The sequence below is a fragment of the Ambystoma mexicanum genome, chromosome 10, assembly GCF_040938575.1.
Source record: "Ambystoma mexicanum isolate Mex_15411 chromosome 10, UKY_AmexF1_1, whole genome shotgun sequence".
NCBI classification, from domain to species: Eukaryota; Metazoa; Chordata; class Amphibia; order Caudata; family Ambystomatidae; genus Ambystoma; species Ambystoma mexicanum.
This window is the reverse complement of record NC_090932.1, coordinates 434,905,665-434,932,759: the sequence shown is the minus strand read 5'-3', so window position 1 is coordinate 434,932,759 and position 27,095 is coordinate 434,905,665.

Below are 27,095 nucleotides of genomic sequence, written 5' to 3'. Positions count from 1 at the left end.
TACATGTAAAGTGGGAGAGGGAAACGCGTTTGCAGACAGAATTGCAAAGCAAACTGCCACTGATTTGAATACCAAAATGTTGACAGTAAAGTCTGAGGAAGTGCCCTGCATGATAGAAAATGGAATTGCTACTGTCAAAGAGATGCAGGCAGAAGCCACTGCTGACGAGATACAAGGGTGGGCTGAGGGCTCTGCTGAATTAGATCTAGAAGGTTGCTGGGTAGACAAGAAAAGTAAAAACTGGATGCTGCCCAACTCCTATGTAACTGCAATGGTCATGATGGGCCACAGCCCTACTCACATTTGTACCAAAAAGATAGTTCAGCATCTAGCCACAGTATGGGAGAACACACACATAAAGAAAAATTCCGAGAGGCTGGTCCAAAATTGTATCACGTGCCTACAACACAATGTGGGGAAGGGAACTGTGACTCCAACAGGCAGTTTCGGCCCTCCCTCTATGCCATTTGAGGTAATCCATTTTAATTTCATAGAGATGGAGAGGTGCACAAAACTTGAAGTACGTTTTAATGGTTATATGTGCATTCAGTAAGTGGGTGGAAGCATATCCATTAAAAGACTGCACCGCGATGAGCACTGCAAAAGTAATGTTGAAGGAGTATTTCTCCCGGTTTGGTCTGCCCGGTGTCATATGGTCAGATAATGGCCCACATTTTGTGGGCGCAGTGATATTACAGATTTGCGCAGGTCTCCAGATTCCAGATTCCAGATTCCATTGTTCTAGGCACCCCATGAGTGCTGGTCTTACTGAATGTCACAACGGCATTTTAAAGGCCAAAATAAATAAAATTTGTGCAGGAAACAAGTTGAGCTGGGTGGACGCATTACCGCTAGCATTACTGTGCATGCGCACATCTGTGCAGGCAAGAACTGAGCTCTCCCCATACGAGATAGTGATGGGGAGGCCGGCGAATGTTTGGTGTGCACCACGGCCAAAGTGGCTAAATGAGATTGAATATCCTGTGCTCAGCATTAACTGTAATCTGTTAATTCAAAAATTGCGTTTGATTCATTGCAGGTGCAGGAGGCTCAACCCATCAGGGACACTGGTCCTGGGCATTCACTGGAACCCCGAGAGTGGGTTCTAGTGAACAATTTTGAGAGGAAGTCATCACTTGCACCCAGATGGCGCGGACCCTACCAGATACTTTTGATCACCCAGACTGCAATCCGCGTGGACGGAAGGAAAGCGTGGATACATGCAACGCATGCCAAAAAGGTCCCATCGCCGTCTGAAAAACTGCCTGATCCAGACAACCAGAAAGAAACAGCGGCCCCAGAAACGAAAGAAGCTGTTGCCAGTTCTTTGCCACAAAATCTGCCTGATCCCGAAATAAAGCTTGAAATGAAGCCTGAAAAAATTGCTATAAATGAGAAAGGACAAAGAGTGCCCCAACGTTGTCCAGCAGAATCTGCATCATTGCTGGCTGACACAAAACGTGTACCACTTTGGCGCCCACAATCTGCCATTGCGCCACAGGCTGACTCCGAGCTTGAGTCTGGAAGTGCGTCCGCACAATTCATTGATCACACGATACCAGGAGCAAGGCGGTATAATTTACGGCCTCGGAAGAAGGAGTGATCAAATCTTCATTTCTTTTGATCTTTGTTGCCTCTGTTTCCTATCACGGATGAAGTAGGAACCGGAGGCCTAGAGGAGAGCAGCATGAGGGTTGTGCAAACCGGACAGCCCAAGAGCAAGGCTCCTCGGTGCTAAAAAATCCATGTGCAGGTCACCCCTTATGGACAAGAGGGGCTCACATGGTACAAAGGCAATTGATAACTGCTCTGGAGTTCTTTGAGTAATGTGTAGATGCACAGAAATCTTGCCCAACATATAGCAATCCAGGCTGCTAAGAACTGGCAGAACCAACTGTTGACATTTTCCAGACTTATTGACATTCGAATGAGTGCAACGATAAGAGACATTCATGACGAACATTGTTGGAGAAGAAGGACAGCGAGAGAAAAATGCCGGAAACAGCTTTTGCCCCCTCCTGCGCCACTGCTGATAATGAGTTTACTATAGAGTCTGGAAGGTTACAAAAAAGAAATTGCTGAAAAAATTGTATGCTGATCTTAACGATAGTCATGTGTGTAATGAGTATATTAGCCCCAATAATGACAGTACTGATATTATGGTCCTTAGAAGAAATACACACCTTGGAAGAACTCTTGCCTGTTGGAAACATCTCCACTACTAAAAGCCTGGTCCATGTAATTACTTACACTCTGTCCCCGATGGAAGAAAGACACAGGGAAGGTTATGGGAATAACACATTACTGATAATAATGAATATGACTCACTCAATATTGAGAAAAAATAATTGCTGTGTATGTGCCCACTTGCCGCAGCATGGTGGTAAAGGAATTGGTTGGTATGTGCAGCTGCTGCCATTGAGTTCTGCATGTTACGCATCCTTTAGTGCATTATATTATGGGAAATGGACCGAAAGTGAAACTGGTCAATTAGATAGAACAAATATGAATTAATTCGAAGAGATTATTATGAAACCTGTAGGTTGTTCTATATTTCACAAAGCACGACTGATCACACCAGTAGTGATGCCACAAGACAGATTATTTGTGCCCTATAAATCATCTGTAATCACGTTTCATATGAACCCAGAAAGAAACAAAGATACAGTGCCCCCCTCCTATACAGTAAATTACAGTCCACACTCTGTCCCCTTTTGCCTGAGGAAAAAGGGTTCCTATTCGGTGGGGACATTCACAAGATGCATGAATATAGCATTTCTTGATAAAGAGGTCGAGCCAGTTTCTGTAGGTGACCCCGTTTATTTCATATGTGGAGAAAAAGCGTATCCCTGGTTACCCAGAAACTGGGGAGGTACTTGTTATTTGGGACTTTTGTTCCCACGGTTATTCCTTTCAAGAACAGCAGATATAGCCAAATTGGCCAGGTCAAGACCACAGCGAAATGAGGAAGGAGTTTTGATTGCGGAAGACATAGCAAAATCATTCATACCATTTTGGGGCCAAGCAATAAACTCCTATAATATAAGACAACTATCCAGAATATTAGAGAAAACAATAAATGAAGCAACGGATATATTATATAATATGACATTAGAGGAGAAAGCAATTAGATTGATGACACTCCAAAATAGGATGGCTCTTGACGTAATCTTGGTTGATCGTGGGGGAGTTTGTAAAATCGTGGGATCAGCATGTTGCGTATTTGTAAGCGACTCCTCCCTAACGATTTTCAAAGCAATAAGAAAGTTGCACGTTTTTAGCTCTGACCTACATCCCCCCGAAGGAAGTTGGGAGTTGAACATAAGCTCCTGGTTCTGGGAGGTATTACGCTCATGGGGATGGAAAATATTTGTGATTCTAGTAGCAGTGCTAGGAATATTCATGAAATGTTGTTGCCGTATACACTGCTTACCTATAGTGTGTACTGAAATAAGTGAGGAGTGTGTACAGATGGTAGAAAAAAAGAGGACTACAAAATCAGGTACTCGGGGAAAATGATGAATTGAAGACAGTGAAAGAATTCATGTCAATCAATATTGATGACAATGACAACGAGGAGGAGACTAGTAATATGCAAGATTCAGAATCAGATACTTGGTCGGAAGAGGATGCAATGTACGGATGAGGCGTTTGGCATACGGCCAAGGGGAGGGTTTGTCAGTCCAGAAAAAGTAGACACCCCTCAATGATGGAGGCAATATATTCTGTTGCCCGAAAGCTAACCGCCTCATGTGTTTAGTATTAGAAATACATAGCCATAAGCTTGACTGAAGTACGGCCATTTTGATGTGATTGAAATTGCCATTTTGTTTTCTAACCTTTGCCTCTTGCCTTCTGTTAAAACTGCTTTGCTGAAAACTTATTCTGCTCCACTAGTACATTATTATTCATGCATAGAGCAAGGCTGCGAGAGACTTGTTGAAACATAACGCAGCGACCCAGACAGAAATGCCCGGTCTCCTCCATCACAAGTCCTTGGAAGTAAGCAGAAGGCATTTAATCATTCCACAGGTGCCAGGCAGTCTTGCTAATACAGTAGAAATGTTAGAAATGACCATTTAATGGCTTGAATTATGCTCTCCTTTACGGCCCCCCCTTCCCTGAGCCCTGGAGAGCGAGTTGACCCCCAGTACACAAATAGAAACTAGGAGATAGCGAGACCAGGAATGTGTCTCTCCCCTGCACGCAGCTTGCTTGCAGAGAACAGAAGCAGTGTGTTCTCAAATCAAAGAATTTGTTGGTAAACCCTTACCGCCTACCGTGTAATGAGGCCCATACACTTGAAGAATCCCATCTTCAGTATTCCAGTACACAAGGAAAGAAGATATCTGTTTGCCTTCACATCAGGAGGACGATCATTTACATTCACGCGCATTCCAAAGGGCTACACAGAGAGTCCGAGTATTTACAGTAGGGCATTGAAATAACAACTAGATATGTTAGAATTACCGACTGGATGTGTGTTGTTAAAATTTATAGATGATCTATTAATTGTTGCTAATACAGAAGAGATTTGTAAAAAAAGTACTGTTTTATTATTGTCACATTTAGCAGCACATGGCCACAAAGCGGGCTTAAAGAAATTCCAATATTGTCGAAAGGAGGTGGCTTATTTGGGCTACCTACTTTCAAGAGAGGGGAGAAGACTGACCCCGGAATAGATAGAGAGTATTTCTGGTATGCCTATTCCAAAAACACAGAAAGGAGTCAGAGCTATAATAGGCATGGCTTCCTATTGTCGGCAGTGGATTGTGAACTTTGCACTGATTGTGAAGCCAATGGAGGGATTGACAAAAAAGGATGCTGTGATGCCTTTGCAGTGGAATGAAGAATGTCAGAGAGCATTTGATCTGCTCAAAACTGCATTGTGTACTGCTCTTGTTTTGGGCACACCAAATTATGAAAACATTTTCAGATTGTTTGTACCTGAAAGTGAGGGCTGCATGTTGGCTGTTTTGACACAGGAACACGCACTACCACGTTGTTTGCGAGCTGTTGCAGTGGCTGCTGCATCAGTGAAACAAAGTGAAGGAATGGTGTTGGGGCACACCTTGATTTTGATGGTGCCACATGCCATAGATGTTCTATTAAATAGAACGCAGACGCAACACCTCACATCTGCTAGATTGACTAGATACGAAATTGTCCTGTTTGCGCCACACATCCAAATTATGAGGTGTAGCGCTTTGAATCCTGCAGAATTAATGCCAATGCCCACTGAAAAATTAGGTGAGAATGAATCACCGCCCCATGATTGTTTAATTGTTACTGAGGAAGAAACTAAAGGAAGAATTGATTTAAGCAATAGCCCACAAAAAGCGCCAGATGGAGAGCTGTTTTGTGACGGCTCCTGTTTTAAATTACCTGATGGCACATCAACTGCTGCCTATGCTATCACTACACTGCAAAGAATTGTGGAGACCAAAAGAATCCCCTACAACTCCGCCCAAGCCGCGGGGATAATAGCTTTGACGAGAGCCTGTGAGATTTCTGAAAATCTGAGTGTAAACATATATACTGACAGCCAATACGCCTTTGGTGTGGTTTACAATTTCGGCCGACTCTGGGCTGAGAGGGGTTTCTTTACATCACATGGAGTCAGAATTCAACATGGCCCTTTGATTGTACGATTACTGTCTGCACGTACGTGCCCAAAGCTCCTAGCAATAGTGAAATGTGAGGTGCATAAAAAAGCTACATGTAAAGTGGGAGAGGGAAACGCGTTTGCAGACAGAATTGCAAAGCAAACTGCCACTGATTTGAATACCAAAATGTTGACAGTACAGTCTGAGGAAGTGCCCTGCATGATAGAAAATGGAATTGCTACTGTCAAAGAGATGCAGGCAGAAGCCACTGCTGACGAGATACAAGGGTAGGCTGAGGGCTCTGCTGAATTAGATCTAGAAGGTTGCTGGGTAGACAAGAAAAGTAAAAACTGGATGCTGCCCAACTCCTATGTAACTGCAATGGTCATGATGGGCCACAGCCCTACTCACATTTGTACCAAAAAGATAGTTCAGCATCTAGCCACAGTATGGGAGAACACACACATAAAGAAAAATTCCGAGAGGCTGGTCCAAAATTGTATCACGTGCCTACAACACAATGTGGGGAAGGGAACTGTGACTCCAACAGGCAGTTTCGGCCCTCCCTCTATGCCATTTGAGGTAATCCATTTTGATTTCATAGAGATGGAGAGGTGCACAAAACTTGAAGTACGTTTTAATGGTTATATGTGCATTCAGTAAGTGGGTGGAAGCATATCCATTAAAAGACTGCACCGCGATGAGCACTGCAAAAGTAATGTTGAAGGAGTATTTCTCCCGGTTTGGTCTGCCCGGTGTCATATGGTCAGATAATGGCCCACATTTTGTGGGCGCAGTGATATTACAGATTTGCGCAGGTCTCCAGATTGACAAGAGATTCCATTGTTCTAGGCACCCCATGAGTGCCGGTCTTACTGAATTTCACAACGGCATTTTAAAGGCCAAAATAAATAACATTTGTGCAGGAAACAAGTTGAGCTGGGTGGACGCATTACCGCTAGCATTACTGTGCATGCGCACATCTGTGCAGGCAAGAACTGAGCTCTCCCCATACGACATAATGATGGGGAGGCCGGCGAATGTTTGGTGTGCACCACGGCCAAAGTGGCTAAATGAGATTGAATATCCTGTGCTCAGCATTTACTGTAATCTGTTAATTCAAAAATTGTGTTTGATTCATCAGCAGGTGCAGGAGGCTCTACCCATCAGGGACACTGGTCCTGGGCATTCACTGGAACCCCGAGAGTGGGTTCTAGTGAACAATTTTGAGAGGAAGTCATCACTTGCACCCAGATGGCGCGGACCCTACCAGATACTTTTGATCACCCAGACTGCAATCCGCGTGGACGGAAGGAAAGCGTGGATACATGCAACGCATGCCAAAAAGGTCCCATCGCCGTCTGAAAAACTGCCTGATCCAGACGACCAGAAAGAAACAGCGGCCCCAGAAACGAAAGAAGCTGTTGCCAGTTCTTTGCCACAAAATCTGCCTGATCCCGAAATAAAGCTTGAAACGAAGCCTGAAAAAATTGCTATAAATGAGAAAGGGCAAAGAGTGCCCCAACGTTGTCCAGCAGAATCTGCATCATTGCTGGCTGACACAAAACGTGTACCACTTTGGCGCCCACAATCTGCCATTGCGCCACAGGCTGACTCCGAGCTTGAGTCTGGAAATGCGTCCGCACAATTCATTGATCACACGATACCAGGAGCAAGGCGGTATAATTTACGGCCTCGGAAGAAGGAGTGATCAAATCTTCATTTCTTTTGATCTTTGTTGCCTCTGTTTCCTATCACGGATGAAGTAGGAACCGGAGGCCTAGAGGAGAGCAGCATGAGGGTTGTGCAAACCTGACAGCCCAAGAGCGAGGCTTCTCGGTGCTAAAAAATGCATGTGCAGGTCACCCCTTATGGACAAGAGGGGCTCACATGGTACAAAGGCAATTGATAACTGCTCTGGAGTTCTTTGAGTAATGTGTAGATGCACAGAAATCTTGCCCAACATATAGCAATCCAGGCTGCTAAGAACTGGCAGAACCAACTGTTGACATTTTCCAGACTTATTGACATTCGAATGAGTGCAACGATAAGAGACATTCATGACGAACATTTTTGGAGAAGAAGGACAGCGAGAGAAAAATGCCGGAAACAGCTTTTGCCCCCTCCTGCACCACTGCTGATAATGAGTTAACTATAGAGTCTGGAAGGTTACAAAAAAGAAATTGCCGAAAAAATTGTATGCTGATCTTAACGATAGTCATGTGTGTAATGAGTATATTAGCCCCAATAATGACAGTACTGATATTATGGTACTTAGAAGAAATACACACCTTGGAAGTACTCTTGCCTGTTGGAAACATCTCCACTACTAAAAGCCCGGTCCATGTGATTACTTACACTCTGTCCCCGATGGAAGAAAGACACAGGGAAGGTTATGGGAATAACACATTACTGATAATAATGAATATGACTCACTCAATATTGAGAAAAAATAATTGCTGTGTATGTGCCCACTTGCCACAGCATGGTGGTAAAGGAATTGGTTGGTATGTGCAGCTGCTGCCATTGAGTTCTGCATGTTACGCATCCTTTAGTGCATTATATTATGGGAAATGGACCGAAAGTGAAACTGGTCAATTAGATAGAACAAATATGAATTAATTCGAAGAGATTATTATGAAACCTGTAGGTTGTTCTATATTTCACAAAGCACGACTGATCACACCAGTAGTGATGCCACAAGACAGATTATTTGTGCCCTATAAATCATCTGTAATCACGTTTCATATGAACCCAGAAGGAAATAAAGATACAGTGCCCCCCTCCTATACAGTAAATTACAGTCCACACTCTGTCCCCTTTTGCCTGAGGAAAAAGGGTTCCTATTCGGTGGGGACATTCACAAGATGCATGAATATAGCATTTCTTGATAAAGAGGTCGAGCCAGTTTCTGTAGGTGACCCCGTTTATTTCATATGTGGAGAAAAAGCGTATCCCTGGTTACCCAGAAACTGGGGAGGTACTTGTTATTTGGGACTTTTGTTCCCACGGTTATTCCTTTCAAGAACAGCAGATATAGCCAAAGTGGCCAGGTCAAGACCACAGCGAAATGAGGAAGGAGTTTTGATCGCGGAAGACATAGCAAAATCATTCATACCATTTTGGGGCCAAGCAATAAACTCCTATAATATAAGACAACTACCCAGAATATTAGAGAAAACAATAAATGAAGCAACGGATATATTATATAATATGACATTAGAGGAGAAAGGAATTAGATTGATGACACTCCAAAATAGGATGGCTCTTGACGTAATCTTGGTTGATCGTGGGGGAGTTTGTAAATTCGTGGGATCAGCATGTTGCGTATTTGTAAGCGACTCCTCCCCTACGATTTTCAAAGCAATAAGAAAGTTGCACATTTTTAGCTCTGACCTACATCCCCCCGAAGGAAGTTGGGAGTTGAACATAAGCTCCTGGTTCTGGGAGGTATTACGCTCATGGGGATGGAAAATATTTGCGATTCTAGTAGCAGTGCTAGGAATGTTCATGACATGTTGTTGCTGTATACACTGCTTACCTATAGTGTGTACTGAAATAAGTGAGGAGTGTGTACAGATGGTAGAACAAAAGAGGACTACAAAATCAGGTGCTCAGGAAAATGATGAATTGAAGACAGTGAAAGAATTCATGTCAATCAATATTGATGACAATGACAACGAGGATGAGACTAGTAGTATGCAAGATTCAGAATCAGATACTTGGTCGGAAGAGGATGCAATGTACGGATGAGGCGTTTGGCATACGGCCAAAGGGAGGGTTTGTCAGTCCAGAAAAAGTAGACACCCCTCAATGATGGAGGCAATATATTCTGTTGCCCGAAGGCCAACCGCCTCATGTGTTTAGTATTAGAAATACATAGCCATAACCTTGACTAAAGTGCGGCCATTTTGATGTGATTGAAATTGCCATTTTGTTTTCTAACCTTTGCCTCTTGCCTTCTGTTAAAACTGCTTTGCTGAAAACTTATTCTGCTCCACTAGTACATTATTGTTCATGCATAGAGCAAGGCTGCGAGAGACTTGTTGAAACATAACGCAGCGACCCAGACAGAAATGCCCGGTCTCCTCCATCACAAGTCCTTGGAAGTAAGCAGAAGGCATTTAATCATTCCACAGGTGCCAGCCAGTCTTGCTAATACAGTAGAAATGTTAGAAATGACCATTTAATGGCTTGAATTATGCTCTCCTTTACGGCCCCCCCTTCCCTGAGCCCTGGAGAGCGAGTTGACCCCCAGTACACAAATAGAAACTAGGAGATAGCGAGACCAGGAATGTGTCTCTCCCCTGCACGCAGCTTGCTTGCAGAGAACAGAAGCAGTGTGTTCTTAAAACAAAGAATTATGTCTGCAGGCTCATGAAATTGCAAACTGTTGCTAAATAAATGTCCGAATGTGTCATACTCATCACAATTGTCAATCATCAAACCTAATTCAAAGGAAATACATTATGGGCGGTATTGAATGTGTCACCACTGATTGTAAGATGCTTGCTTTGTATATAAGTAACTGTTGTACGATTCTCACTCTCTTGCATCCCCCGGGGTCTGGAAACACATATCGCTGGGCGTGAGAACCAGTTGGCCAACTGAGACTATTAGCTTTGCAATAAACCCTAGCTTTTGGGAATACAAACCTTGTGTCTGTCGTATCAGTTTGTGTGTGGTGATTGTGCCTTGTTTCCATACGCAAGGGTCCCCAGGTGCCCCTTCAGTTGTCCAATTCCTGCCTTATTCCAGAAACACTGTAAGTATTGTCAGGATTGTTGGTTGCATTTATATGAAGAACTAACATTTGCAAACACAATTGGTCTGTACCGTGTAAGTAAATGTTGTCAATAATTGGTGGCAATTGGAATAGAATATTGATTGCTACATTTGCGTAGCAATTTACACCAGTTGTATTTGAAAATTTGAATGGACCTGACAGTTCTGTGTCCACGCCATTGCTTCTTTAAAGAGGTAGTTGATTTACTTTGAGCAGTTGTTTCTTCTTTGCTTGTGGTCCTTGATGAAGTATTAGCTTCTTTTACTTTCTTTGGAGAAATTGCTGTGAGATCCTGCATAGTTTGAGTCTGAAGTAGTTTTCTTTTACAAACTTTGCTTTTTGCAGAACAGGATAGATTTTTAGATGGAGGTTGTAGAGTGAACACAGTCTATTGTATTTTAGAATGCAAGAAATATCAGCATTTACTTTACTTGCATCAAAGTAGATTAGAAATAGTCCGTCAAGTGTACATAAGCATTATAGTGCTACATAGCTCATGCGTTCTTTCTTTCTTTAAAAACTGTGCTACCAATATCTATCAATGCTTTATCGAGGGTAAGACCTTGTGATTTGTGAATGGTGACTGCGCATGCTAGAGTTAGAAAAAATTGTTCTATGCGTACATAAATGTCTTTGAAAAGAAGTAAGCGGGCTGTTGAGCATCCTATCCTTTTAACTTCGGATAGTTCGTCAAAGAGAATATTGACAAATTGAATGTTGTTATCACGTGCGTACGTTTGAAAGCCAACAACTGTACCAAGTGCTCCATTAACTAGTCCTTGGTCCACGTCAAGGTTACGTTCAAGCATTACTCTACAGTTTAAAGATAATTTTAATATTTTCTCCAAACCACCTCTGTGACAGAAAGAGTTTTCCAAGGTGTTTAGCCTTGTTGTGGCTTGTTGACACATGGGTAGTGTCATACCATGTACGTCCAGTTTGCCTGTGGTGCCAATTTGAACTATTGGTTGCATTTCTTTTTTTAACATTGTTTCATTAAATGTTGAACAGCTTGCAAGAGTTGGCATCAAGGACATACAATTGACATGTTTGTGTGCTAATTGTTCAATGACATCAGTAGCACATGAGTTATGGCCATAGAGTGCATGGATGTGCCTGGTTTTTAATATAAATTATGCTTCTTGAGATAGTACACCAACTCTAATACTTTTTAAAATGTTGGCGTATGTGAGATCTGCAGACTGACACATGTTCTCTGTATTGGAAATTTTGCCAAAGGTTGACATTTCCTATGCTGCCATGAGTTTTACGGTACAGTTTGTGCCCTAAGGTTTTAAAAACAGGTTCACCTTTCACTGGTGTTAAATGAAGAAGATCTCTGAAAACAATAATGTGTTTTCCTCCAAAAAGCTCTTTTTTGAGGACCTCTTGTAATCCGAGGTGAATCAAAGCCAACATTAGGTTGGAGACCATGCTCACCTCATCTATTAGCAGCATTTTCATTTGTTTGAAAACTCTGCATAGTTGCATTGCAGCTTCTGTAGAACGTTTGTAATAGTCTAATTTGTTTTGGTGTTCTACTGAAAGGAGTAGTAATCGGTGTAAAGTGACACCACCTATGTTGTAGGCAGCTAAAACTGTGGGGGCAGTTAGAACAGCTGACAGTTTGTTGTTTGTCAATTGTTGGAGGAACTTGCTCATGATTTTGATTAAGAATGTTTTGTCTGAACCAGCTTGACCACTCATGGGTTTGTAGTCTTGGCAGGTACAGTTTTTATTTTCATGTTGGACACCATGTTCAATTTGTTGTGTTACTTCTTGGAAAATGCTATGATGCTCATTGTTTATTTTTATTTCAGTACAGCAAAGTCTTCTGTAGATTGCTGATACTGACCCATGGTGTTTTATATTTCTGTCATGGCTAATTCTGCCTCATTTGCTATTAGTGGCTGTCTAAGTGGTTCTTGGCTTCCTGTTACAGAAGGTTGACTACTGTCAGGAGTGTGCACATCTAGTTGTGCCTGGAGTTCTTCTTCGTGTTGCTGTTCATTGTGCAACAATGTTTGGTACTGTGTAAAGTTTAAATCTGTTATAGTGCTTTCATTTGCCTTGAAAGCGTTTTCATAGGAGCCATAGGAATCTAGTAACTCTTCTTCTTTTCTCCATGGTTTAAAAAGTTGTAGCAGGTACATGTAATACAGTTCTTTATGTTGAGGAGGTTTTAATGACAATTTGATATGATTAATTTCACTAAGATGCCGTCACAGTTTGCCACTCTGTATCTACCTTTCTTTTCATCTGGTTTAATATTATTTTTGTATGTGAAGTTTTGAGCTACGTGGTATAGACACGTGGTTTCCAAAGTGGTACTCCTGTTTGGGTAGTATGTGTCTGGTAAATTGTTTTTCAAAATGTCTTGGCTGTTGGGATCATTTTTGGCTATTGTTTCTATGTCCTCATATGATTTGAGAACTCTTTTTCTAGATTTAGCAGGACCAAGACGTAGCCATACTATATTTTCAGATGTTCCATACAAGGCAGTACCGGTTAAACGGTCTGCAGCTTCATAGCAGCCACATTCTCTATGAGAGAGCATTTTTATGCCTAAGCTTTACAATTTCTTTGATAGTGTTTTGTCAGATGATATGTCATTCCAGAGGTCCTGAAGCTCTGTTTTCTGTGCTTTGGTTAAGTAGGCTGTGACATATCGTGCAACTGCAGTGGAATTGTCTGCAATGTACTGCACATCTATGTTTGCATTCCATAGGAGGGCAATGATTGCATTGCAATCATTGATGTATTTTGATTCTTCTGTTCTTTCTGTGTTATACGTGTGTTTAGGTGATTTACCTTTGACACTAATGTCTAACTGAAGACATGACGTTGTTTACTTGATGTGTTGTTGAAACTGGTCTAGGGAACCCAAAGCAGCAATTGGTGTAGTATTTCCCTTTGTTTTTGTATATGCAACGACAATATTTCCCACATTGTGTCTTTGAAACTGTAAAATTTGTGCATGAAGGTCACTATGTGCTGTTTGTGAAGGGATTTCACAAGTGACATATTTTTAGATGGACTGCAAAACAGTGGCATCACTGTCCAGACCAAATTTAGGAGCATCTTTAATCCACAAAAGCATGTGGATGTGTGGATGTGTGGTGCTCCTCTGGCTTGGTATTCTTTTCTCCAAAAGGAGTGTTGCACTTCTCTGAGGGGAGGAACAGTTTTATTACAAATGAAGTGTAGCATAGCAATAAAGCGATGATGGAAATATCTTGATACATTTACAGGATCTAGAGAGCAGAATTCTTCTGGTGTTGTTATATCTATGTTTGCTTTTGTTTGCTATGCGTAGGAAATTTTGTAAATCTTCCCATGCATATTCTGCACAACTTAATGTCACAATCCAAGTGTGTGGGCCATGGTTTCTTATCATACAGTGAACATCTCTGTAATGTCTGAACCAGTATTCTTTTGTACCACGCATGTTTGCTAAAATATGGGTAATGCTTGACTGTAAAATCTCATCTTTTTTTTGTACTTTTTGTAGTAATTCCATAGCTGATATATTTTGAAAATGGGTACCTGATTTCAATGTGTGTGCAACTCCGTAGCATAGAGTTGCTAGTTCACTTTCAAAGAGAAGGTGGAATATGTATTCCAAATTTTGTCTGAATCTGTGGTCTTCAGAATACATTTGTAAAGAGTGGTATTCTGATGCTGTTATTTGTGTGGGTCTATCATGGTACCTTCCTCCTTTCCCAGTAGGAAAGAGTAGAGGAAAGGCACATGCTTCTATACTTTTTTCCCATATGCTGATTGGAGATCCTTTGGTTTGTCGCATTTGGTACGTTTCCAGTGCATCATCTATGGTATCTTTAGAGTGTAATGAATTGTATAATGTTCTAAAATATATACAGGATCTAGAAGTTGAAATTGACCAGTTTCTTTTGACTCTTGAATTATTTCAGTGGTTTCCCTCAGGTTTTCTTCAATATTAATTTCTCTGTAGTATTCATTTGTGTCTTTTAGATATTGCAGGTCTTGTCTAACTTTATGTAAATCCACGAGTTGTTGCCACATTTTATGTCTTTTGGAGGTACGCCATTTACTAAGATAATTAAAGATTGATCTATTGGACGTTGCATTCCAAGAGTGTGTCTATTTTCTTTGAGATCTAATGGCAAATAAACTACTTTGCCACAAATGCCTTTCACTAATTCAGAGGGAGGTAGTTTTGCTGTTTTTGGTTGAAGTTGAGTTTTTTCTGGGATTTTGGTAATAGGAATAATTCCAAGTTATTTGGGATAGCACGTGAAGGTGTTTGGTTGTTATCAAGTTTTGCAGTGCAGTAACTACAAAGTATTAAGGGGTCAGTAATCTCGTATTTGTTTTCTGCTATAAGATAGAGAGCTAATTGGAACCATTTGGAATCTTCATTGTCTTCTATTTTGTACATTATGTCTACAGTTTTTGTGCTATTTTTATTAAAAAAAGTCCTGCATGCAACACACTCACACACACACACATGGTTTGGTACTTCAGCAGATGTACTTTGAAACTTTAATATTTCTTTTTTGTATGTGTGTAAAAGAAGGTTGCCATCTTTAAAGTTGTTGCTATTCTGTTGTAAACCTATTGCATTTTTTAAGTGGCTTTCAGTTCCAAAATATTTGCTCTGGATATGCTCTATTTCTTCGAGTAGTTCTTTGGCTGTACCATATAGAAGATTGTTATTTAAATTGGCTAGTGCTAAAGCAGGTCTTTTGGCATAGTACAGTTTATGGACCAGATGTCTTATAGTTGAATGATGTGTTGATATCATTTTGATATGATGGAAGGTGCTTTTGCAAATAGGTCCAGAAACGCAGGCTAATGAATGTGCTTGTAATTTGAATTTGTCTTTGCCTTTCACATACTGATTGAGGAACTGGCATAAAGATTTAAAAGATTGTTTGGCTATGTTACACATTGATGTGCACAGCCATTTGTAGACTGGACGTTTTGGTTCAACGGAATGGAGAGTTGATACTGAGTTTTCTGGGGATATTTTTGTGAGTAGCGTTTCCTGTTCCATAATGGTATTATTACGTTTTTCATACACTCGTACACTGCTATGTATGGCAATTGGGTTTATTTGCTTTTGTTTGTATGCTTCTTCATTGAAATATGGTTGTGTGCTCGTGGTGTGACTCCATTCACCTCCACAGATGTTTGTGAAGCTATCTTTGTTGATATTTCTTTTATTGAGAAGTCTTTTTTTTAGTTTAGTACTTAGTTCTGTTAGTTGTTTCATTTTGTTTAAAACTAAAATAAATAATTTCCTTTTGAGACAGATTGCATTGTCTATGAGAGCTTCTAGGATACATTTTCTACGGTAGGTTTTAAGGGTTGTTCATGATGTCTTTCCTGTTTTTATGAGGTTCTGAAGGACTCTGTGGCAGAACATTTTTGGTAAAATAATTTGTTTGGTATGCTTAGTTGCCGTTACATCAAGATTTATAGGTGCAGTGTTAGCACTAGTGGTAGCTGCAGTGTTGTTAATCACTTTCTGTTTCGTTTTACATTTTGAAAGAGGAGGCGATGTTTCTGTACTGGAAGTTTGTTTTGTGTCACTTAATGACTATATTAGCTGTTTTGTTTGAACTTTTTGTACAAATTCTGATAGAGGTCGATGCTTATTTTGGAGAGTTTTAGTTTGATTTTGTTTACTTTTGCGTTGCTTTCTACGGAGTTGCTTTTTGGTAGGCATTCTTTGGGGTCTGTTGGAGAAAAAAAGAAAGTGTGGGTTGGGATCTTGTGCAGTGTATGTGTGCTTTGAGAATTAGTGTCTAAGTATGATGATAGATGTAAGGATGTATGTAGATGTGCTTGATTGTTCAATGGGTTGTTACATCTGGTTGGGAAGGCTATTCTTGTATTTGTGTGTTACTATACTGGTGTTCAGATTACAATACAAAGTGTGGAGCTGGTGCGGGGAAGCCCTAATACTGAATCTAATGTTGCAGGGTTAGTACAATTGTTTGTTGTAGAATACTAGAATTCTACAGTGTTTGAGTAATAGTTAAAACATTATGGCAGTATTGCACTTACTTTTTTGGATAGAAAGAGTAGATTTCTTAAGAGTTCTCCTTCGTACTTCAGACGCTGATGCTTTTCACGGGAGTGGTCTTCACTGCAATTGTGAAAGAAACAAGTTAGTAAATATGTGTGTTAATAGCACTGTTGTTAATGTAGACATGGATTTCTTTGTTTTTGCAGTAGTAGTGCTTTCTGATAACTGTGCGTCAGCATGTACATGTACTTTCCTTTGCCTATGTGCATTCTGTATATTTAATTTAGAATCTGTAAGTTGAATGTGCTTTAGAAATGAGTGCAATAGCAAGCGCACAGAGCACAGGCGGTGTTATTGGATGTTAGGAAGTAGAAGAAATAATGGTATGCTTTGTTTGCTATTTTTACAGGGTAAATAGCAGGAACTATACGGAAAAGTATGCAATGTATGCATTTGTGAAGATGTGGGAAATAAAGCAGAAGGATTTGATGGGGTCAGCAGCTTATTACTCACTAGGTCATTACTAACGTACTGGGTGATTCTGTGGTGCTTGAAGATGGGAGAGTCTGAAATAAATTAAGGGTTGCAAGGAAGGATCTGGTGCTTGTGTTGCAGTCTGAAGGGAAGGGGGAGATGTTGTATGTGTTGCTTTATAACACTCTACATAGTCGTTGATGATGTGATAAACATGAATACACCTGTGCATAGTTGAATGCTGTTGTAAATTCTAGAACGGAATGGACAACCAGCTGGAATGAGAGAGCTGTCTAGATTGGAAGAAGAGTTGTAGAGGCTATGGTGTTGTTTCAGCTCGGAGCCTTTCAGATGATATTGGCTATCTGTGTGCATAAATAAAGATGCATGTACTCATCCTGGGTGCGTGTCATTTTATAACACAGTAGAAAGACGTTTTCCATAATTATACTGTTATTTCTCCCATCTTTTAACATGAAATGACACTTTGTTAGATAGCTGTGTGTGTTGTGTTTGATTAGTATTATATTCATTTGTAAAGGAAGTTGAAATGATAGAAGGCATGTTAAATATGTAGAATGTATAGAAAGGAAATTGTATGTACATCTTATGCACTATAATGCATTAAATGCTATTACGGTTGAAATGTGGATACATAGGTGGCAGTGGTTACACAAATGATAGCATGAATGAAGAAAATAACAGTTTGCACATTGCAGTTAATAATATAGGTAAATAGAAATTTGGAGAGAAGACAACTTTGCAAGTGACAGTTGATCACATCAGAGGGGAGAAATGACAGTAAGTATGTTTTACAGGTTATACAGGGTAAGTGGCATTTACTCTGTTAACATGCATTATCATACATGCCAACCCTGCTGATTTAGATGGGAGACTCCCGATTTTTCGGTGAAAAATATCGTTATTTTTCACATTCTCCCGCCTAAAATTACTATAGCCCCAATGCATTTCTATGGGGAAATGTAGGTCTCCCTATTTCTCTGTGGAAATCTCCCTGCCAGGTGGCTCTGAATTTTGGCATGTATGTGCATTTATACAAGAAATGTACATATACAGTGCATAAAATATTCATACCTGTAGTTTGTGTTCATGCATGTGGATGTGCATGAATCTACAAATAGAAATGTTGGAGAGTTTTCTAGTAGTTGCTGTAGGTGCTTTGCAGTATCAGCCCATTTGTACTCCGAGTGATCAACAGTACATCTTAAGTGCTGAATTGTGATAATGGAGTTAGATGTAGAGTTCTTCAATGGGATTGGTGAATGAATGTGTGACTGCTTAACAGTAGCTAATGAGGGAATGGTGAAGAGAGTGAAGTGAAAGGGTAGAAGGGCGGTCCCAGTGTTACGCGCTGCGTGACCACCGCGTCTGTTCGCGGACATGGCGTGCCACATACGGGCATTCTCAACATATCTGGCATGGAAATAGCACTGTATGGAATAGCCAATCAGTTGTTGAGGTTCTGCTTTGTATTGAGCGAGGCTGTGTGTAGTGAAGATGGCAGAGGTGGAGAAAGTCAGGGTGTTGGTGCTCGGAGATATGTTTGTGAATGGTTTGGAGCAGTATGCTAAATGTAGGAATGTGGGTAACAATTTTGATGTAAAAAGAGTGGAGGTTGTGTGGAGCACTGTGCCTGGTTTCAATTTGCAGGCAATGCTAAAAGCTTTTGAAGATATGGCTAGGGTTAAAACCCAATTCAAAGGAAATACATTATGGGCGGTATTGAATGTGTCACCACTGATTGTAAGATGCTTGCTTTGTATATATGTAACTGTTGTACGATTCTCACTCTCTTGCATCCCCCGGGGTCTGGAAACACACATCGCGGGGCTTGAGACCCAGTTGACCAACTGACACTATTAGCTTTGCAATAAACCCTAGCTTTTGGGAATACAAACCTCGTGTCTGTCGTATCAGTTCGTGTGTGGTGCTTGTGCCTTGTTTCCATACGCGAGGTTCCCCTAGGTGCCCCTTCAGTTGTCCAATTCCTGCCTTATTCCAGAAACACTGTAAATATTGTCAGGATTGTTGGTTGCATTTATATGATGAGCTAACATTTGCAAACACAATTGATCTGTACCGTGTAAGTAAATGTTGTCAATAATTGGTGGCAATTGGAATAGAATATTGATTGCTACATTGGCGTAGCAATTTACACCAGTTGTATTTGAAAATTTGAATGGACCTGACAGTTCTGTGTCCACGTCATTGCTTCTTTGAAGAGGTAGTTGAGTTATTTTGAGCAGTAGTTTCTTCCTTGCTTGTGGTCCTTGATGAAGTATTAGCTTCTTTTACTTTCTTTGGAGAAATTGCTGCGAGATCCTGCATAGCTTGAGTCTGAAGTAGTTTTCTTTTACAAACTTTTGCTTTTTGCAGAAAAGGATAGGTTTTTGCATTTGGGCTATGTCAGTGCCCCTACTTTGTTGAAAGATCTAGAAAACTTGGTTCAGGCAGTAATGAAACTACTTCCAAATGCCAAGGTTTTGTCCTCATCAAAATATTGCTAGGTGTTTAATCAACCGAGGCATGTTTGCTTTTATGCATAGAGCTGGCATGTTCTTTTGAAACAATGACAACATTGACTCTGGTAATGTTGATTACTTTAAAGAAGATCGCATGTCTTTATCTTTTATGGGAAATGACATGCTGTTTTGGAACATAAGGGTTACTTTGGAGAAGCTAATGTGAAGCTTTTTGGAGGGAAATATGAAAAATAAAAGAAAAAATATAACATAAAAGGTGTTTCTTAAGCATCTTAAAAAAAAACCCAAAAAAGGTTCTGAAGCATCTTAAAAAAAAACCCAAAAAAGGCTCTTTTCAGAGCCAACCTCAAATGGGAAATGTTGCACACTATTTACATTTTAATTCCCCACGCTCAGATTTTTCGATTTGTCCCGGACACTGCGGTTGTCCACAGACAGCGCATATTACATACAGGGTTTTTGAGGTTGAGAGGCATGCAGATGAGACTTAGCAGAGCAAGGGTTTGATCAATGGGGTTTACTGGGTGTGCTGTGTGAGCAGAGTGTTTATCAGAAAGTGTTTTCCTGAGAGGAGAGCAGATAGCTATGGCTGTGTGTTTCAGAAAGCAGATTGTCTGGATTTTGGGAGATTCGTGACTAAATTGGTTGGAGGTGCATTCAGATCGCTGTGGAGTGGCTGTACATGTTGTATTCCCTCATGTGGAAGTGCACTGGCATGGCGTGCGTGAAATTAAGTGGCTGCATTTGGTACCTCTTTGTGCTACTTTGGTGACACAGTGTCATCCAGATATTATTATTATTCATTGTGGAGGGAACAGTTTAGGACATTTGTCTGGAATCTCTTTGCAATTTTCAATGAAAGAAGGACCTAGGAAAGTCATGGCCATGTATCCAAACTCCAGAGTAATGTTTTCCCGTATTGCGCAGAGACAAATATGGGTGTGCTCTTCTTCATTTGGTATACAAATGGAAAAAGCAAGGCGCAATGTCAACAAGGCTCCCTGTGCCTTTTTGAGAGATGTTGGTATATTCTCTTTTCACAATGAAAACATTATGTTTTGTAATACACACATTTTTCGCAGAGATGGAGTACATCTTACTTATGCTGGCAATCAGATTTTTCTGAGAAATATATAAAATGCATTGCGACCTTTTTTGGAATTACAGCAATCCAGTTTACAGTAGGTGTTGACCATTTGAAGTTTTCGCAACACACAAAACACCAAAAAAAGGCTCTTTTCAGAGGCACCACTTCCTCCCAAAGAAAAGTGCAATGGTTCTGATAGGGCAGCACCACAAACATTTTGGAGGTCCGTGGACAGTCCACAGACTTCTAAAAATGCAGAGGGCCCTGCAGCATTTTATTGACACTTCTATTTTTGATCTGTGAACGGTGATTCTGAAAAGAGCCTTTTTTTGTTTTTTGTTGGTTTATATATTTTTTGGTTTTTTAAACACGACACACAAGGAAAGGAGGGTAAGGAAGGGACACCAACAACTGGGATAAGAAAGGGCAGGTGGAGAGAGGAAGATGTAGGGTGGGCCTTATTCAGGTAGGAAGCAGTCCTTTTCATGCACAATTCTGTGACCTTCGAAAGCTAAGGATCACCAGTATCACTTATGGCCTGCAAGGCAGCTGGAGGGATGTGCTGCCCCACAGGAGTGCCTCTTGTGGTGGCAGGAGCAGAAACAGAGGATGCTGCAGGTGAACTCAACCTACTACGTTTATCGCAAGGTTCAACCTTAAGAATAGCCCCAACGTGTAACGACTTTAGGTGTCGCTTCATTGAGGTAGTACCATAGCTGTACAAACCTGGTTTTCCACGACTCAGCACCACTTTACACTGATTACAAGTCACCTTGTTTGCACATGCTTTTGGTACTCCATCAAAAGTGGTAAATAACCTCCACCCCCAAGACTCACAGTGAGCACTAGTAGTAGGGACTTCCACTATCTCATCCTCTTCATCACTTTCCTCTTTATCCTCACGCCTGTTCCCCTCTGCAGGCCCTTGGGGAGGTGTTGGTGGTGGAGAGGGTGGGGGTGGTGTTGAGACAGCAGTAGCATCAGCAGCAGCCATGGATGCCATCAGGACAGCTGTTTTAAAGAGCAAGAGCAATCCAATGCAACAAGGAGCAGTCTCTGTAATGGAAGCCCAAAAACAGAAAAAGGAGCAGCTTTGGGGTGTTGCATGTTATAGGGGTACTGGGGCATGCTTCGCAGACACACCCTGTCTGTGAATACTTCGAACACCAAGAAAGAGCTCAAAAAGTTCCAAAAAGTATGCAGATTGCCAGGGACATGGTCTGGGACATGTGCATGGGTGAACTTTCCCAGGAAAATACCTTGGATTGCCCAGAAAAACACATTTTAGGTGTCTGGGGGCCCAGACAGTGCTTGTTACGCTTAGCGCGGGTGCGGTCACATGATGACATTGCGGATACATTTGCAAATGGGACAGCTGTCCATAGGACACCAAATGCACGGGGTCGGGTCTACGCATGCGTGTGGGTGTTCTACGGACAGTGTTCCAATCCCCAAACTAATTAAAAGTGCGACATATGTGCGGCGGACAGTTTCAGACAGGCACGATGTTCGTAGGGGCCAAGGGTGTCATATGCATGCGTGCGGGTGTTCTACGGACAGTGTTCAGGTCCTCGAACAAAATAAATGTGTGTCACAACTTTGCCGACAGGCGGACGGGCTATGTGTTCTATGGACATATTGATTCTGGTTCTGGACAATGCGATCAGGGGGAATGTTCTTAGGCCTCTTTAATTTGCATAGTTACCATTTGCTCCAGATGATTTTCTAAGGTCTCTCTTTCTGTATTTTTAATGTCTGTATGGTCTGTTAAAATAAAAAAATGTGTTAAGTACACATAAAGTAATGGTTATTAATTGGTTTATAGAGAAGTGTAATGTCTACCATTAGTATCATTGTTTTCACTCATTTCATCCCGAGGAAAATTTTCTTCCAGCCATTCCAAAGTACTAGACATTTCTGTGTAAAAAAAAACAAAAAAACTTTTAGTGTACCTAATACAAAAAGTTAATAAATATTGACAATAAATGTAGTATACTCACTAGTTTCTTGATAATGTTTGCTGTTACTGCTGCATAGGTGTGCTGTTGCTTTTTGCTGTGCAGTTTCTGTGAGGTAATTCTGTTGGAGGCATTTTTATTTTGTTTTGGTATATTCCATTATGTTGCATATGCTATGTAATTGGACGGTTGGTATCTTACATATACAGGGCCTCATCACGACTTGGGCGGTAACGCTGGCGGATTTCCCGCCGGCGGTAATAGCGCAAATTTTCGGCGGATTTCCCCCCAGCTCAGAGGTGGGGAGAAATCCGCCGAAGTCCTGCTTTGGCAGACCCTTAAATCCGGCGGTAATAGCGCTACCGCCGGAATTAAGGGTTACCGCCAAAGTCGTGATAAGGCCCACAGTTTGAACTTCTTATTTAATATTGAATGAACTGTATTTATGTGCTGCTTTTTGAACATGTTCAGTGTTTTTATTGCATGATACAACGATGTAAGATACCTCCTGAGTTTTTGGATAGTGTTGCTGTTGACCACGTCCGTCTGCGGACATGCGCATGGTCCGCAGAGATCAGAACTACTAGCACAGGCATGGGGTTCAGTATGTTCTATGTTATATGTATATAAACTAAGGGAATCCTAGTAAACATTTATCAAATGTACAATATCTTTATCTATATTCAGTGAAACAACTTTGTTACAGGAACATTATGATTAAGTTTTGCTACTAAAAACCTATGAAATTCAGTGAAAAAACGTTGTTAAAGAGACATTATGGTTCCAAGTAAAACCGAAAAAAATTTGCCAGTTCTGGTAAGCTAAGCAACCATAACTCGCGCCACCACCATGCACTGCTAAGACTAACACCCAGGACATCAAAGATGACATCACAAATATGATTGATGTCATCACTGATGATCAAAATGTGTCTTGAGACATCCAAATTCAATTTACTCCTAGAGTTTAGAAAGTGCTTATTGTCTAGCATCAATGACTGTTAAGTCTCATACTACTCCTCTTTCAGTGGTTGAATCAGCATTAAAATTACCACAAGTGAAGTGGCTTTGAGGGTAAATGTAAGCCTGATGTACAGTTCTTTGGATGAATGGGGACCGAGCTGACCACGTTATCTTTGATACATTGGTGACATTGTTTACAAGAGAATGTATCTTTTTTAATGATTTCATGGAGCGTATCACTCATTACACTATCTGAAATAAATGATTTAACCTTGGCAAAAGTCTCTGCCATAATACAATGAGTCTCCTTTGGGGACGTTTTATGTATCATCCTTCAACGTCCTTTAAACAAAGTATTTTCACTGAATTTCATAGGTTTTTATTATTGCAACTTACCATAACGTCCACTTAACAAGGTTTTTTCAGTGAATATATCTATATATATATATATATATATATATATATATATATATATATATATATATATTCAAAGAAAAAACTTTAGTTGGAGGGACGTTAAGGTGAGAACTTAATGCAACAAAACCCCCGAAATTCAGCTAAAGCCACCTTAACTTTGTGCCCCCTGTTGCGCAGCCTATGACCACAATGATGACATCTAAAGTTTTTTCCTTGAATTTCAAAGGTCTTGTTACAATGTATTGCTCACCTTAACATCCCTCCAACTAAAGTTTTTTCCTCAAATTTCAAGGGTTTTGATACAATGTATAGTTCACCTTACCATCCCTCCAACTAAAGTTTTGTCCTTAAACTTCAAGGGTTTTGTTACAATGTATTGCTCACCTTAACCTCCCTTCAACTAAAGTTTTTTCCTTGGATTTCAAGGGTTTTGTTATTGCAAAGATTTTTAGAACGCTTCCAGACCACTATCATGGTCTTCGGCCATGGTCAGTGGGCATGGCCACTGTCCATTTTAAAATACTATCAGATGACTAGCCATAGCATTCAGATGGCAGGCTTTGAGAACTCACAATGTGTTTAGGCAATGCGCATTGAGATTAAATTATTTGCCATGGAGCACACACTTTGGTTAAGCAGCGTGCTCCAAAGTGTACATCCGTTTTCGGCTCCATCACTTTGACGCAAACCGATTTGGCATGCTCATTCCGCCGCAGTGCTCATTTTGGCACACCCTTTTCAGAGTGAAAGTGCTTCCAGCGCTGTTATTTTGCCGCAAGGGATGTTTGAACGTGGCTGACATTGCAGCCACGTCTAAATGCCCTCATGCCAAATAAAACCACAGTACTGCACTGCAAAAAACCTCCCCACCTCCCAGGTGCATTGCTTTTCTTATAATTAAAAAACATACAGCCTTGAATCCTGGTCTGCTAGAGTTTAAGGCCTAGCATTTAACGGCTAGGCTACAATGCCTTGGTGCTTCATAGGGCATACATTTCATACTTAGCCTGCAATTTTGTATGTTCAATGATAAAAGGCTACAAATGAAACTTGTGAGAATGCAAACAATAACATCATTGTAGCATAATGGTTAAGTGCTGCATCTCAAACTCCTTCAAGCCAAGGTTCTATGATTTCAACATGGATGTGATTTTTGATTTTTTCTTTCTGTTTTATAATGTTGCCCAGATATGGTGTAGTCCTCTTTTTGAATATATATGTGCAGTGTAGGGGGAATGTGTGGTATGAGGGTGTGCATGCAATGTGTGTGTGTTTGATGTGAGCATGTGTGTGTACATGGTGGGAAGTTGTTTGTGAGGGATTGTACGTGCAATGTGCATTTTCTCCAAGAAGACGAATGTTAGTGTGTTCGCACGCGTGTGCACCCATGTATGTATGTGAGCATTGTGACACACCAAGTGTATTTTTTGAGTGTCAGTGTGTGTGTGTGTGTGTGTGTGTTTGGGGGGAGGTGGGTGGGTGTGTGTGTGTGTACATGTCTCCATGTTATTCGGGAGATGCCCATCCAGTTCTTGGTTTTTTTGTTTCATTTTGTGACTTGCAGTTATGGTTTCACCATCAAGTGTCCTGTGCTACAAGTCCCAAAATGCAAAGTAAAAAGGACATCTGAATGATCATCTTACAAATAACAAGGGATCTGTGGCATATAACAATATATACAAGACATGCAACTTGGCTATATTCATAATTTCTCCTGTGCCTCTATCTGTTGTGTAGAAATGCATTAGGGGATCTGTAAGTTATTGAAGGAAGAGGTAGGTAGTGTAGAATCAGAGGAGGAGAGAAAAAAAAGAGACGTTTTTTTCAGCTAGGGAATGTGAGAATAAGGGGCTGGAGAGGCGTGATATCTACTTGCCCCGCTGTTTTCAAAGTCTAAAAGTAGCAAAATAGATTAAGGAAATAATGGGACTGTGTGGCAAGTCCATCCCTTGAGCTGCAACGAAAGTCTTGTTTGCGCTGGCTCACGTTCAATGGAACACTTGCAACTATTACTCACTCATTGGTGGTGCAGCTCAGAAGACCTTCTTAAAATCATGCAGTGATTGTGTGAATGTTTCTTTGAAGGAGGCCACATAGTCCAAAATAAAGAGTGTTTACCAAAATGTACGGTTTTAAATAAAAGAAAATACACGTTTTGCTCCTTAACTTGCCAGAGTTCAAGGACCAGAATTCAACCACTTTGCCACAATGGCTTGGTGCTTCGAGTGGCATCCATTTCATATTTAGCCTACAATTTAATGTGTCCAATTGTAAAAGGCCAAGTATGAAATTTGTGAGAATTCAAACAATAATGTCATTGTAGCATAATGGTTCAGTGCTGCGTCTTGAACTCCTCCAGGCCCGGGTTCTTGAAGGCACTGTTCAGCATAAATGTGTTTTTTCAGTTTTTTAATGTTGCCCAGAGATGGTGTAATACATGTTCCATTCAGTTTCATAATGTTGCAGTAAATAAATGTGTTTCATGTTTAATATGTGTTCAATTCTGCAACAACGGTCTAATACATGTCCCATCCTGTTTTATAATGTAAATAAATGTTTTTCACATTTAATCCATATTACTAAATGCAAAGTGCCGGCAGGTTCATGCTGCACCAATTGCAACCTTGTGCCCAAACATCCTTGGGCCAAGAGGTCACTGTGCCCAACTGACTTCATCTAACTGGGCGTGCCCAAATGGACCAGTGGCGATACGGTCGCACCATAACAGCGAGCGCCTAACTGGCTGTGCCGAAATGTCCTGTCCTGTGCTCCAAACCCCTTGTTTTATGGCTGTTCTCTTGGTGACTGTTGTGATACATTGCACAACCCCAACTAACCACATTTAAGCAGCATGGAAAAGGGAAAAAATAATCGGCTGCAAGAAGAACATTGGTAGCCCAGGTACTTTCTACACCCAAAGTGAAAAACAAAAGTTGGACCTATGAATATACGCACAGTACTGCTTAGCTTAAAAGTCAGGAAGGGGCCAACCCCCTCAGACCTTGCTGCTCTAAGTGGCCTTGTAACTTAGTCTTATTTATTAGGCACCATGGCCTGGGGAGACTGGACTTTTCCTCATTTTGAAGCAATGCAGGATCAGTTCTGATTACTGCATGGATGGGAGATCTGGGTCACCAGTGATTTTTCACCCTCGATGTCATTGTAGCTATAAAAATATCTATTTTTTATTATGTATAAAGAATTGCAGGCTTTCAGAACTCCCAATATTTTTAGTTATTGCACCTGTGTGATTAAATTATTTGCTGAGGATCACACACTTTGGTT